Source organism: Camelus bactrianus, chromosome 1 (genome assembly GCF_048773025.1).
Source record: "Camelus bactrianus isolate YW-2024 breed Bactrian camel chromosome 1, ASM4877302v1, whole genome shotgun sequence".
Taxonomy (NCBI): Eukaryota; Metazoa; Chordata; class Mammalia; order Artiodactyla; family Camelidae; genus Camelus; species Camelus bactrianus.
Genome location: NC_133539.1, coordinates 86,081,130 through 86,094,891, shown reverse-complemented (window position 1 = coordinate 86,094,891; position 13,762 = coordinate 86,081,130). Strand labels below are relative to the sequence as shown.

Below are 13,762 nucleotides of genomic sequence, written 5' to 3'. Positions count from 1 at the left end.
AGGCCAGGCGCTCGGGGCCCCCCCTGGCTCTGGCCTACCTGTGTGGCTGGGCCCAAAAGCACGAGAACCGAGGGTCTCAGAAGACCAGGCAGAGCTGGCTCGTACTGCACACGTAAGGCTGGACAAGGCTCCCGACCAGCACTTTTCCATCTTGCTGTGAATCATTTCTTATATACCAGAGTATTATTTTACCTACCTTAAATGGTTATGATGAGCATTAACTGTAACGATATACAAGTCTTGTCACCATGTCATGAGGTGTGTAGGTGTGACCGCCCTACGGAGGCCGAGAAGCTGTGGTCGCAAGCGAGGCCAGCCATGCAGACCCAGCGAAAGACCCAATGGGCCGCGCTCCGACTGCTGCTGCGCAGCTCTGGGCCTCAGGCGCTGCCTCCCACCTTAAGTCCCGTGCCGCGGAGGTGCTGACGCGGCACGTGGTGCAGCGGCTCCTGCGGCACGTGGTGCAGCGGCTCCTGCGGCACCGGATCTCCTTCCGCCCGTCCTGCAGTGCTGTCCGCAATGGCGAGCTCGGCCTCTCACACTTCAGCTGGCCGTTGCAGGGCCCTAACTAACACGTCCTGGGCTCTGGCTAATTCTTCTTCAAGTACCACCTTTCCAAGGCCCCCTGGCAGGACCTGGCCCGGCAGGACCGGTTCTTCGTGGCGCTCAAGGTCATCAGCCTCGGTATTCGGTATTCCCACTTCATTATATAGACTTGGCTCCTGGTTAGTTGTTAGAATCACAGAGGCTATGCACACCACTTAGGGACCAGTAACAGTTTATTTTCCAAGTAAAGAAGATGAAGGTGCCATGTGAGTGTGCGTTGGAGGACATAATATCAGTAGATTTTCTCATGTGTATGAGCATTATTTATTTTTGATTCTTTAAAAAAAAAATTGCAAACACCTTTTTCTTTCAAAAAAACAAACCATGGTATTCAAGAAACAATTATACACTATGACCAAATGGGATTTACTGAGGAATGTGAGGTGCAGTAATACCATAGTACCCTATTTATCTCGTTCCCATAGCATCTTGTTCACACACTTTTACGGACCCACAGGACTGTGTTATAGTCATTTACGCCCTTGACTAGGTAGCCCACCAGACCGCAGGCTCCTTGAAGGAGTCACTGTGTCTTATCGTACTTAGTACCACAGGGACTGAGACAGAGTTAAAATGTTTAACCAGTCTTCAGAAGATATGAACTCCTTGATATTTAATTTCTTAATACATCAACTTTATAATCACAACAAACTATGGAGTATAAGATAAATTTTTATTAGTTTAATAACTTGTTTCTAGGTTATTTTAATAATGGAAACTTTCTATGCCTTGAATTTAAACTCCCCAATTAACTAACCCAGAGAAAAATCCTGTTTTCTTGATAGAACAAGATACACCCTATGGTTTAAAGTCCAAATAATCCTTGTCTTATGGCTTAATCAAAAAGCTAGCTTCTCTCTTTTCACTTTTAGCAGCTGGCACCTGGCCTTTACTATCAAAGGAAACAATATAACGTTTTTTAGTCACTTGGTTAATGAAATCTTAATATTTGCTTAGGATACTTCCTTTCCTTGTTCTGCTTACTGCTAACAAATTAATTTTAGATTAAAGTTCTCATACTGGCTCTCAGTATCACTGAGCCATTAAGAAAAATTCCATTAATCAGTTGCAAGTCAGACCCTTGAAAATATGTCCATGAGCTTCAGTACATTTTTTAATAAACTGAGTTTTCATTAATACATAGTTATTTTTGTTTTACTTTCGTCCTTACTCAACTTAAAATTTTACTTTTTTTGTATACTTTTACTTTTCTAGTGAATTTGGCAGTGTTGAAAGCAGTGAACATAGGGGTTAATTTTGGTACCCACATAACTTATTTGCATTTCATGCCTGTCATCCTGAGAAGGGATGGAGCCTATTCATTGTTACAAGCTGCCAAAGTGGTTTTCCAGGGTTTATCTGAAAAGAGTATGACTAGCTGAACATGGTTGGACTGATACTACCTGATTGGGTTTTGTTTTTTTTTTTTTTTTTAACATTTTTTATTGATTTATAATCATTTTACAATGTGTCAAATGATTGGGTTTTTAAATAAACTGGAAAAGAACAATAAAATATGTCTTGGATACTAGATTTATGTTTTAAAATAATTTTATTTATGTAACAAAATGTCTATTAGGGAAGATGAAATTTGAACATTATTGCATCATCTCACTTTCCTTTATCTCACCTGCTTGCTCTTTTTTAAAGGCTTGTAGTTATTCACAGAGTCCTTCCCACTCTGTGTCCATGCTGTCATTCTTTATCTACTTACCCTGTGTTAATTTTTTTCCTAACACTTACCACTACCTGATATTGCATTTTATATTAATTTGTATACTTTTTTATTTTCTCCCTTTTCTTCTTATAATGTAAGTTCCATGAGAACATGGGGTTGTCTTTTTCTCTGCTCTATTTCTAAGCACTAAGCAATACCTGGAATGTAATATTCAACAAAGTTTTGTTGAAGGAATAAATACAGCTCACTGCTGAATTTGGATCCCCCAAATTTAAATTTCCTTCTTATTTTAATATTTTTCCTAGAATGCAATGCATTCTTATTTTTTTGTGGAGTCAATAATCTTTTCTCTCCCCATTTTCTTAGTTTGCCATCTATTTAGCATGAATTCTTTCCAGGAATAACAATTCACTTGTTTGTGCATACTCTGAAGGTGATCATATCATGATAAAAAAATAATGTACAGCTATTTGTCCTTGGTGCCAGGAAGTTATTGGGAGAGAATTGGTAGAGTAGAGGTAGAAGTAAATCATAAATAATACATATGTAAAGTCCAGAGTTACTCATATCTACTTTATGAATATTAATTGATCTCAAGCTTCCAAAACATAAGTTAACATTATCCTAAATAGTTTTCTAGGAGCAATTACCTTAGAATTTTTGGTATATTTTTTATATATTATTCTAATGACTGAATGGAAAAAATCCCTAATCTTATAGAGCTGGGTTCCTTTTACACAGTGTGTATTCTGAATGGCCAGCAATCATACTATTTTTATACCTGAAGACAATTAATGTAGTATATTAAAATTCATGTCACATATTTTGAGATCCCCAGAACTGATTCTTCCTTACTAACTGTTGATATTAAGTATCTCTTTTCCTCTAATGGGTCATGTTTTAGTTCCATTTATGATTATCTGCTTTCCTAATGTCAGATTTTTTTTTTTTTTCCTGTTAGCCTAGATTCCATCACAAAATAATTTCAATTTGTGGGCCCTTAAGTACCCCTATCCCTGTTATTGCATCTTCCTGATTTATTTTCCCAAAGAGTTAAATTAATATGTGAAATTGTTTGACTCAAGTCAAGCAGTGAGTTGGTGAACCACACCTAAATCTGTGACTCACATTCCTGATCCATTTTATCTAACCTTTTAAGCAATGCTTGTATATTTTAAGCTTTTTATTTTGTGTATGCTCCATTCTTTATCAGAGCATTCTATTGCTTATCTTCTCCAGACGTTATCTGTCCCCTATCATTAAATGCTGTAGATAATGAATACTATCTACAAAAGCTATGTTTTTTCTTTTTTTAAAGAGAATTCTATTTGTGGTTTTATTTGATTTTCACTGCTGTGACCTTGTCCTCTTTACCACAAACATGTATACATGTCATAGGTTACCCTACATCCTTTCTCACCGAATGCACTGCTATCTTTCTAATTTTATTGTCAAGGATGTTTCTGCATGTGTTCAACAGTAATGAGCAGACTATATAAATTATTGAAATAAAAGTTGATGTAATAAATTATTTCTTCTTCAAAATGTGCAAGTAATAAGACACAAAAGGTAATGTTAAGCTATACTGTGTAATAGGCAAGCTATTGCATATCTCAGTGTTTTCCACTTTCCATTTATACTGAGTAAAGTGTATGATTGCTTCCCTAATTTTCCATTGTATGATCTTACTAAATCCTAAAAATGCCACAATGTGTATACATAAGGAAATATTCTATAATTAATATGAAGGAGAGGATCAAGGAACTCAGACTAACTTGAGTTTATCCTACAACCCTTTTGCCTTAATTCACAGGCAAACCTAGAACAATATGCAAAAGTCATGCAAAACATAGCTTAACTGCTGCTGTTTGGCACAGAAAGGATAAAACTCATGAAAAATTTTTGCAGAACACTAGTCTAGAAAGTGGTTTTGTTTCTCTCTCTTTTTTATTGCTAGTATTTCCTTTTATTAATCTAAAACTCTTTCCTTGAATTTCAAGGTTATCCTTAATTTTTTTCCATCTTTTCTAAACAATCATCCCTCCACTGTCACAATATATATTTGTCACTCTATGGAGGCCAGTTTCTAGACACCTCCACCAATACACTACAGGGACTATCTGGTACTTTTTGTCTCCCCAACATCCTTTCATTTGAGAACTTCATTTTTTTCATCTATTTGAGCTGCCAATCTCATGGATCTGGTTTCCCAGTGACTAGGTTGGCCACTTGACAAAGATTAGCCAATCAGTAAATCCTATCTACCTGGTCACACTGATTGTTTCAGAGATGGTTGACCCCCCCCAAAGTGGAGTACATCAATCATCTCTCAAAACTCTTCTAGTGCCATTAAAAAGTATGCATTCTCTTTTATTTGAAATGATTAACTATAAGAATAAAAAAAAACCTAGAAATATTGATGACTTCTTTTTTACTGTCATGCATGGATAGCTTCGCTGAAATAACATTAAGAAAAATAGGAAGTGAAAACAGAAATGATGAGAGAGAAGGAAGAACTGAAGGCATCCCTTGAGTTGCTGGCTCTTCCTCGGTATGTATATGCATGTGTAGTATGATGGGCATGAACAAGTTTGAGTTGGATTCTGTCACTTCACGACGAAAAGTTCCAATCAAATCAGAATGCTTATTTATACCTAAATTGAACATAGGTCCTGGTTTGCCCAGCAAGGTCCTAGGTAAAAATTGTCATCCTATTATCTTATCCCATTTAGTATTTATCTCAATTTTTCCCTTTTTTTTAATGAAGTACTATTATTAATAGTTTCACTAATAAATATCAAAAAGGATTTCTACTTTTGTTTTATACATTTGATCTGAACCTCAAGATGTCCTTTGAATTTTCTCTTCAATTTCTTCCAGAATACTCAGTCTCATCTCTTCCCTGGGTTAGTAAAAAATTATCTGACTTTACATTAATCTTCCTTTCTGTTTTTTTCTCTGTTTGGGCTACATAAACCATAATCAGTACACCTGAGAGTATCATACTCCTTGTTCTTTCACTCTATTTATAAATATTTCTAAATATTAACATTTTATGACCATTATGACTAGATGGATTTTCTTTTCTGAAAATAAGTGTTTTAACTTTATGAAAGTGAGGAAGAACAGAATTTGTAATGTTTATAGATGAGTTTATGAATTACTATTTTCAGGATAAATGTGAAGTCAATTTCCTTGGTAAGTATACTCAATGATTTTGTTCCTTTTTATCATAATTTAGACTGCACCAGCTCAATTCAACACATTCCTTTCTTGGAAGGTTTGGCTGGTAGCATAGGATTAGGATTTGAGGAATTAGGGATATAGAGCTGAATAAAGCCAAATTCTATAGATTGATGACCAGTTCCTAAACTTCTCACTAGTTTTCTGCATCTAGTTTCAATGTATTCAATGTAGAAATAAAACTAATGTTGTACAGTTGTGCAGCCATTCCATACAGGAGGATGCAAGGTAGACCTTTCTTCATAGTTCACCTCTAAGTAATTTCAATAGTTCACATGCTCACGTTCTCTGTCACACACACACACACACACACACACACACACACACTAGCTTTCTGAACATAAAACAATACACAACTTTGCATGGCTACAAAACAGAATAGCTATAATTGATTGTTCCTGAGCAATGCTATTACTTTAAAGAAAATAAAAATTAATTAAAAATCATGTATATTGTTTTCAAGAACTAATGGTCCTATTTGTCAACCCATTTTTTTCCCCAAAATATTCCCAAAAGAATGTTTCAGCTTGCTAGAGTACCTAAACAATGTGACTTAATGATGTTTAAGTAATACTTTATGAGGTAACAAAATTAACTTAAATGCGTGATGATGTAAAATGCTGCCAATACTTAATTTTAAAACAAATCATTTCTATTTACATTTATTTACTTATTTAGGTAGTTATATTTTGAATTCCATATTTCAAGCAACTAAGAATAATATAATGAGAAATGAGTCTAGTCTTTCCTGATGTGTCCTGATACTGGTGTGGAGATATGCTCCTTAGAAAAAAAGAGAGGGAGAGGAGAGAGAAAAGAGAAAAAAAAAGTCCATGGTTAAATTATCCTGGGGAAAAACAAACATCATAGGTATAATATATTCAAACCTCTAGGGAATCTTAAATGTAAAAAATGTTTCATCATATAAAATCCATATTCTTCCTTTGTTGAAAGAGAGGCAATATTGTGGAATATGCACATCTGCCCCATGCATGTGTATCATATTGTAACAGAGTCCCATACATAGTTAAAGAGTCAGAATAAAACATTGATTGTATTTCCCAGAGAATCATTTGAGTAACAGCTGGGAAGCATTGTCTACTATTCAGTGATAATGAAGAAAAATAGATTTTAATTCAAAATATTCTAATAGTTTGTCTTGTTACTCTGAAATGGGAAGCTTTAGGTTTCTACCTGTAAAACTGGAAAATAATAAGTGTTTTTTTACCAAAATATGCTTGTGATAATTTGGAAAATGATATACTGAATCATGATGTAATTGTAGCTCACAGAGAATTGTAATTGTACGGCTGATCAAATTTGACTATGAAAATAATCTGTGTAATCTAGGAAATAAAACTAGGAATTTCAGTAAATGAGTTACCTTGCTTCCCCAAATTAGTACAACCCACATATAGGGAGAAAAAGTAAATTTTAAGAGGAGGACTGTAACGAAACTCTACTAATTATAGTCTTTGGGACAATAATTCCACTGCATGTTGAAAGGTGTTATTATGGAAAACAGATCTGATGGGCATATAAGTTTGAAAATTGCTGTGTAAACTAATTTCTGTAGGTCTCAATATTTCAGGATTTCACAATATGTTTCATATGTATTGAACATTTTAACCTTCATAAAGAGGCTGATACATAGAATTTTTCAGTTTTTCCCCAGAATAATCTCTGGAAACAAATATTCCAATTGTGTAGCCATATGAGGTTGGACAATTATTTTTATGTTTTAGGATCAAAAGTGAAAAACTTACACATTTTATTACAAAATGAAGAAATGGAAAATGTTTTGCCTTAAATATTTTAAGAAATAGACTAATTCAACATGCAACATGCAACATGTTTTTGCTATTGTAAATTTTAACTCACACAATAGGAAATATTGAAATACAACACTTCAAGAGATAACCATTTGGAGTCTCAATGATTTTTCAATATTAATGAGTAATATAATTACTCTGTGTTTGCTAACATGGCAGTTTACTCATACTATTGAAATTTTCTTATAAACATCTCCTATCTATATGTATTTCCAGTAAGCATTAGCTATCTATTAAGTACAAAATCAAATCTCGTATGATCAAACATTGCAATATAATAGCCAGAGGAAAGAAATTGCCTAAACAAACAAACAAAAAAAAGTAAAAATGGAAAGAAAAAGAAGAGTCTATCTCTGGAAATTTCAGTTATTTTCCTTTTTCTTTTTTAGAATTTCTTTAAATTTTCATCTTTCTTTGTTATAATTTTCCTCTTTCTTTGGTACAAGTGAGCATTAAAGTGCAAATGGTATCTTAATATTAACAAACTAATTGGAGGTGGGTATAGCTTAGGATGCACAAGGTCCTGAGTTCAATCCCCAGTACCTCCATTAAAAAAAAAACTAATTGCACAATGCAAAAAAAAGGTCTTAATCTGGGATTGGCTATAAAATAGCTCTAATTTAAAGATAAGTTAGTTACTAATGCTTTTTTGGGAAATTAGTGCTTCATTGTGGGCTGGACTGAATCTTTTGGTTTTCAGTCCACCCTTTTTTTTCCCCCATACTATACCGTATTGTTATTGAAGTTGAATAAAATGCTTTATTTTCTTATATTGTGCACCTAACTTTTTTTTCCCCTCATTTTAATGTGAGATTATTACTCTCTTTTACTTCAGGAGATTGCTCTCTCTGTTTTTTAGTATCATCCATCCTAAATGATCTTCAAAAGTTTCTTTTACTTTGAAGTATTAAATGTTGATCTTTCTCCAAGTTCTATCCTTAGCCCATTGTTTTCCTTATGTTATGTGTCATTCAGTAGTTATTTCATTTACATGCATGCTTTTAACCTATATGCTGGGTAAGAGACTGACTTTTGAGCCAGAAAAGGCTGACTTTTAATATTTAACTTCACTATTTCTAGCTGCAGGACTTGGGCAAAATGTTTGATCATTTTCTACCTGATCCTCTCCTTCCTTGCACATCAAAAAAAAAAAAAAAAAGCTAATTTTAGCAAATTATCTGTCCATTGACTCCCCTTCTATATTCTGGAATTTCCCCCCATTTCCCTACTTCATCATCTCAATATCTCAGTTGAAGTTACCACCATCTTCCCCATTACAAAGCCACACAAGAAAATCACATGGGCACCTGCTGAGCCAGCTCTCCTCTACTCCTGATGTTCCTATTGATGCTCTACTCCTGGCAATTAATCTTCTTTGTACTGCAATTCTTTACAGCCATGAAATTCTCATTTCTACAAAGTAAAATGTAGAGCAACTATGTCAAAATGGTTTATAAAAATTCAAAACAGCCAGATATTATTCATCTCAGAGCTAGAAGATTCTATTCTCAGACATAATAAATTTATCTGAAAGTTTACAGTGCTAAAATTTAAATGCACATTTTTGAGATCTCTAGTAAGAAGATGCTCATGGTAATTCAGAGAAATCCATAAATGTAGCCACTAGTAACTGCCTTACTGGACCAGCCAAGTATCAGAACTTGCCCAACAGTCTTACAAACTCAGGTGAATGATTTTTATCATTACCATGAGTGGATTTATTTTTATCAAGCAGTCTGAAAAGTCAAAGTTATATCCTTCTTTAAATAATTCAAAGCAAACTCTGGAAATTCAAGCCAGAAGTGCAAATATAAATATCTGAAAAGGAATGCCATAGAATTTTTCATTTGCATTCTTGGTTTGAACAATTCATGAATGACTTGGAAGTCTTTGGCATGGTAATTTGCAACTTCGTAGTGAAACGAATTTTAATCATACACCTGTTGGAAGCCTTCTTTGTGGAAGGGAGGCACTCATCTGGGAACTGAGCCCAGTTTACTACAAAGCATCAAAAATTCAGTGCAGTTTCCCTCCTTTCCACTTGTGTCTGCTCTCTCAGTAAGCTTAATGTGGGGCTGAAGGTTGTTACCTAAAGTTTCCATTGGTAGTTTGTAGGTATAAAATTTGGAAATTTGAATCCTGGGAATAGACTTACAAATTTTTGTTTCTCATTAAAGATTAGAATTAATTAAACCTCTTTCAGAAAATAACACACACACACATTCACAAAACATGTTGTGCTAGAAAACCTGTAGTTTTATGGTCATTAGAAGGTAAAGTCAAAGTTAAAGGAAAAATGATTGTTTTCTTGTTTTAGAAGTAAAAGAATAAAATCTTATCTTTTCTAACATTGTGCTAATGACAATCTAAGCAGAACATTATAAAATGACAGTTTCAAACAAAGCTGTAGTGTGGTAACCCCTATAATTATAAGTTATACATTTTTCTAAGATAGTACTAGTTATAAAATGTGTAAGAAGAGCAGAAAGAAGAATACAAAAGCTACTGAAATTTTTATGCTCTGACACTAAGAAACAGTTTTTGGTGTTTCTCTGTATATATAAATACTGAGATCTCTAGAACAGTGGTCATCAAATGTATATAACGTCATTTCTGGGTGGTGTGATTTTAGGTGATTTAAAATTTCTTCTCTTTGTAATTTTCTGCCTTGCTCAATTCAAAAAATTGCAATGCATTTTATTTACTTAAGTAATAGACAATTAAAAATAACAAAAACCTTTTCTAATACCTTTAAATATTATATAGGCATTCCAAGATGATTTGTTTTATTATGTGCTTTCATCATTCACTAAATACTAAAGCCCAGGTTTCAAGTCAGTTGAGTTTAACATACAATAGTTTTTGACTGGAGTGGGAATAGGGAGAAAAGGCTTGTCATGAATTATCTGTTTTAACATCCTTTCTCAAGATAAAGCTAGACTTACAATGTAATCACAAGTCCTGCTTCACATTTCTGATATTTGTATTCAGCTCTCATTTATTGACAGACAAATTTATCGAATCAGAAGATATTTAAATTTATTATTTGTGATAATAATTATTAATAATAACATTGCCTTCAATAAGCTGATGACTGTGTCCACCATGTGTTATCTCGTAGATGAACATGTCTACATTTTATAGTGAGGAAAAGAAGGGTTAGAGAATTAAGTAACTTAGCAAATATACGCAACTAGTAAGTGATATTATAATCAGGATTTAAATACATGACCATCTAAGTTTTGCATATATTAGTATTTTAATACTTTCTTCTTAAAACAATTTCTAAACTATTTTAAGATCTTTCCATGTATCACACTTCCTTTAAATTATTTTCAAGGACCATTTCCATTAATCTATACAAATAAGGTAGGTACTATTATTGGCCCTTTTTACAGATGAAAATAATTACATAATTTTGCCCAAAGTCATAAATAGTCCCAGTGATGCTTGCTGATATTCAATACCACACCCATCTTTATAGACTCTTGCCACAGGGGCATTAGACCTGTAAACATTTTCCAGATTTTCTTGCCAAAGAGCTCCTGTTAGAGGTGCTTGTATTTGATATTGAACCCAGAAGAGAAGACATTATTCCCTGTTGGCGGCTATGGGCTGTTGTGTGGACATCAGAAAGCAGATGCAGGGGTTTGCCCTTAGGGATTAGATATCTTCCTGAACCATAGTTATGGACGTCATTCTTGATATATACATTATTAGTGCTTCTCCTCTAAGATACTACTTACAGATTCAAAACAGTGGTTCTGAGTATCATTTAAGGTTATACCTTAAATATCCCTGTATTCATTCTCTATTGCTGCTGCAACAAAATATCATAAACATAAGTTTAGTTGCTTAAAATGACACAAATTTGTTGTCTTACATTTCTGGAGGTCAGAAGTCTGAAATAGCCTCACCAGCTGAAATCAAGGTGGCAGCAGAGCTGCATTCTTTCTGGAAGCTCCAGGTGAAAATCTGTTTTCTTACATTTTCAGCTTCTAGAAATTGCTTGCGTTTCTTGTCTTGTGCTACCGTTCCATCTTCAAAGCTAAAAACGGCCAATTGCATCGTTCAACACTGACTCTCTTCTGCCTCCCTCTCCACTTATAAGGATCTTGTGATTACATCAGGGCTACTCAAATAATCCAGTATAATCTTCCCATTTCAAGGTTTAGTTTCTTAATTTCTTCTGCAACTTTAATTTTCCTTTGCTGTGTAACCTAAAGTATTTACAGGTTCTAAGGATTTGGACATGGACCTCTTTGAGGGAGCATTATTCTGTATACCACAATTGGGTGTTAAAATAGACCAAAGATAAAGCTTTCAGATCAACAATCTTCAACTGGGTATCTATCTTATTACTATGGTCTTGTGTTTGAGCAAATATACCATGTTTTTCAAAAAAATAATAATAATCATGTATTTGCTATGGTAGTTGTGTTGATGGCTGTGGTAGTGTTAGGCAGGGATTCTACTATCATAACTATAGAATGTAGTTTCCAAAATTTTTATTTCATAACACTATTTCTAGCAAGGGAAATTTCGTTCCTTTTAAGGAAATGTTTATTTTCAATGTTAACAATATTTGAAGAGATAAAACACATTTCTGAATCCTATTTTAAACCAATTTACACCTATTAGCCTGTGTTGAACTGAAAAAGTAAGCATCTATATTTTCAGTGTATCAAATGTAAATATTTCCTGTATTTTGATGTTTCAAGGGTGAGAATGCTCCTCGGGTCAGCTAAATTTTACCACATACATGTCTAATTAAGTGCAGAACCCCATCAGCACCAAGGTAAATAATACTGATTTCTGTTTCTTTGTAACAGACATCATTTAAAATAGGTAGAAATAGTGAATTTCCATGTAAAATACTAACCATTCTATTAGAGGAAACACCTTCTTTTCTGCCATTCCTGATTCGTGCAAGTGCACATGAGGGCATCCAACCAGAATACTTTGCAGCCAAACAGCTGAGATTCTAATCCCTGCTTGGCCACTTTCATGTGGCTTGGGCTTCACAGTCAGCTTCCTCGTTTAAAAAAAATAGAGGTAAAAATACAAACCTCAAGTGTTGTCAGGAGAGTTAAATAATAAGACCAATTAATTTTTCCAAAAATGTTTGACTGTCTACTCATTGGCAGGCACTCTTCTAGGAGTTAAGACATAAGGCAATGAGCAAATAAGACAAAGCCCTGCTTTCAAAGAGCTCACATTCTGAGGGTGGGGAGACACGCAATATACCAGTATGTAGTTAAAACGTACAGTGTGTTTTATGGCAGTAAGTGCTAACGATGAACATGGAAGGGGAGTAGGGAATGCAGTGGTGTGGTCAGGAACAATCTCATTGAGAAGGTGACAATTATCAGAGACCTGAAAGAAAAGGGAGCCAGATGTGCTATTACCTGGAGAACAAGAAGTGTCCAAAGAGAGGAGAATGTTCAAATGTCTTAAGTGGAAGGAAGTGTCGCATTTCTAGGAACGCAAAGAAGGTGAATGTAATTGAAGTAGGGAGAGTGAAGGACAGTGTGACAAAAGGAAAGTGTGGAGAAATAGATTTACACCAGCTCCAGAAGGCCCTTGGGCTCATGTGAAGGCTTTATTTCTACCTTAAGAGTAAAGAGAAGCCATTGATGGGTGAGCATGGTGGTAATGGAATTCCCAAAATCATATATTGTGACTTGCTGCATATATCATATTCATATATTTCAAGGATCAAGGATCATCTGAGCTATAAGTTTTCCCAAACATACTAATAAGAAATGAAAGACTAGTTGATAACAAGATACAAAGTCCACAGTGTAAAGGGACTAAAATACCATAATAAATATGTTTTCTTTCCAGTTAATCTATTTTATTGCAATCTCATTTCTAAAGTAAAATGATGTAAGTGGTCACTACCTACTATTAATATTCATAACAAAAATGAACTAATATTCATACCCATAGTAAACAAAGTTATATCAAAAAGCTTTAAAATACTTACTAAAGTGACATTAAGAAACATGAATGACATACATCATAGGAGAAAAAACTTAACCAGATATGGCAATAACATACATCAGGAACAAAATGTGAAAACCCTGGGTAATTAAGACAATAATTATTTGATCGAATAATTATTTGATTTTTTACTATATATATATATGTATATGGCACAAGGAGAAGATGGCTGTCTGCAAACCAGGAAGAGGACTCTCACTGGACACCATACCTGCCAGCACCTCGATCTCAAATTCCAGGCTTTCAGAATTATGAGAAATAACTGTTTACTGTTTAAGCCACTTGGTCTATAGTAATTTGTTTATGACAATTTCCTTTTTGGAAAATAAAGAGAAATGTACCTTGTATATGCTTATATACATTTTATTTTGTTTTCTAATTAAATATACATACTAAA

At 34.2% G+C, this 13,762-nt stretch overlaps 1 pseudogene; it reads left to right on the top strand.

Moving 5' to 3' along the window:
- Positions 1 to 210: 210 nt before the first annotated feature.
- LOC105066663 (uncharacterized protein C15orf61-like) lies at positions 211 to 816 on the top strand (annotated as a pseudogene).
- The last annotated feature ends 12,946 nt before the right edge of the window (positions 817 to 13,762 follow it).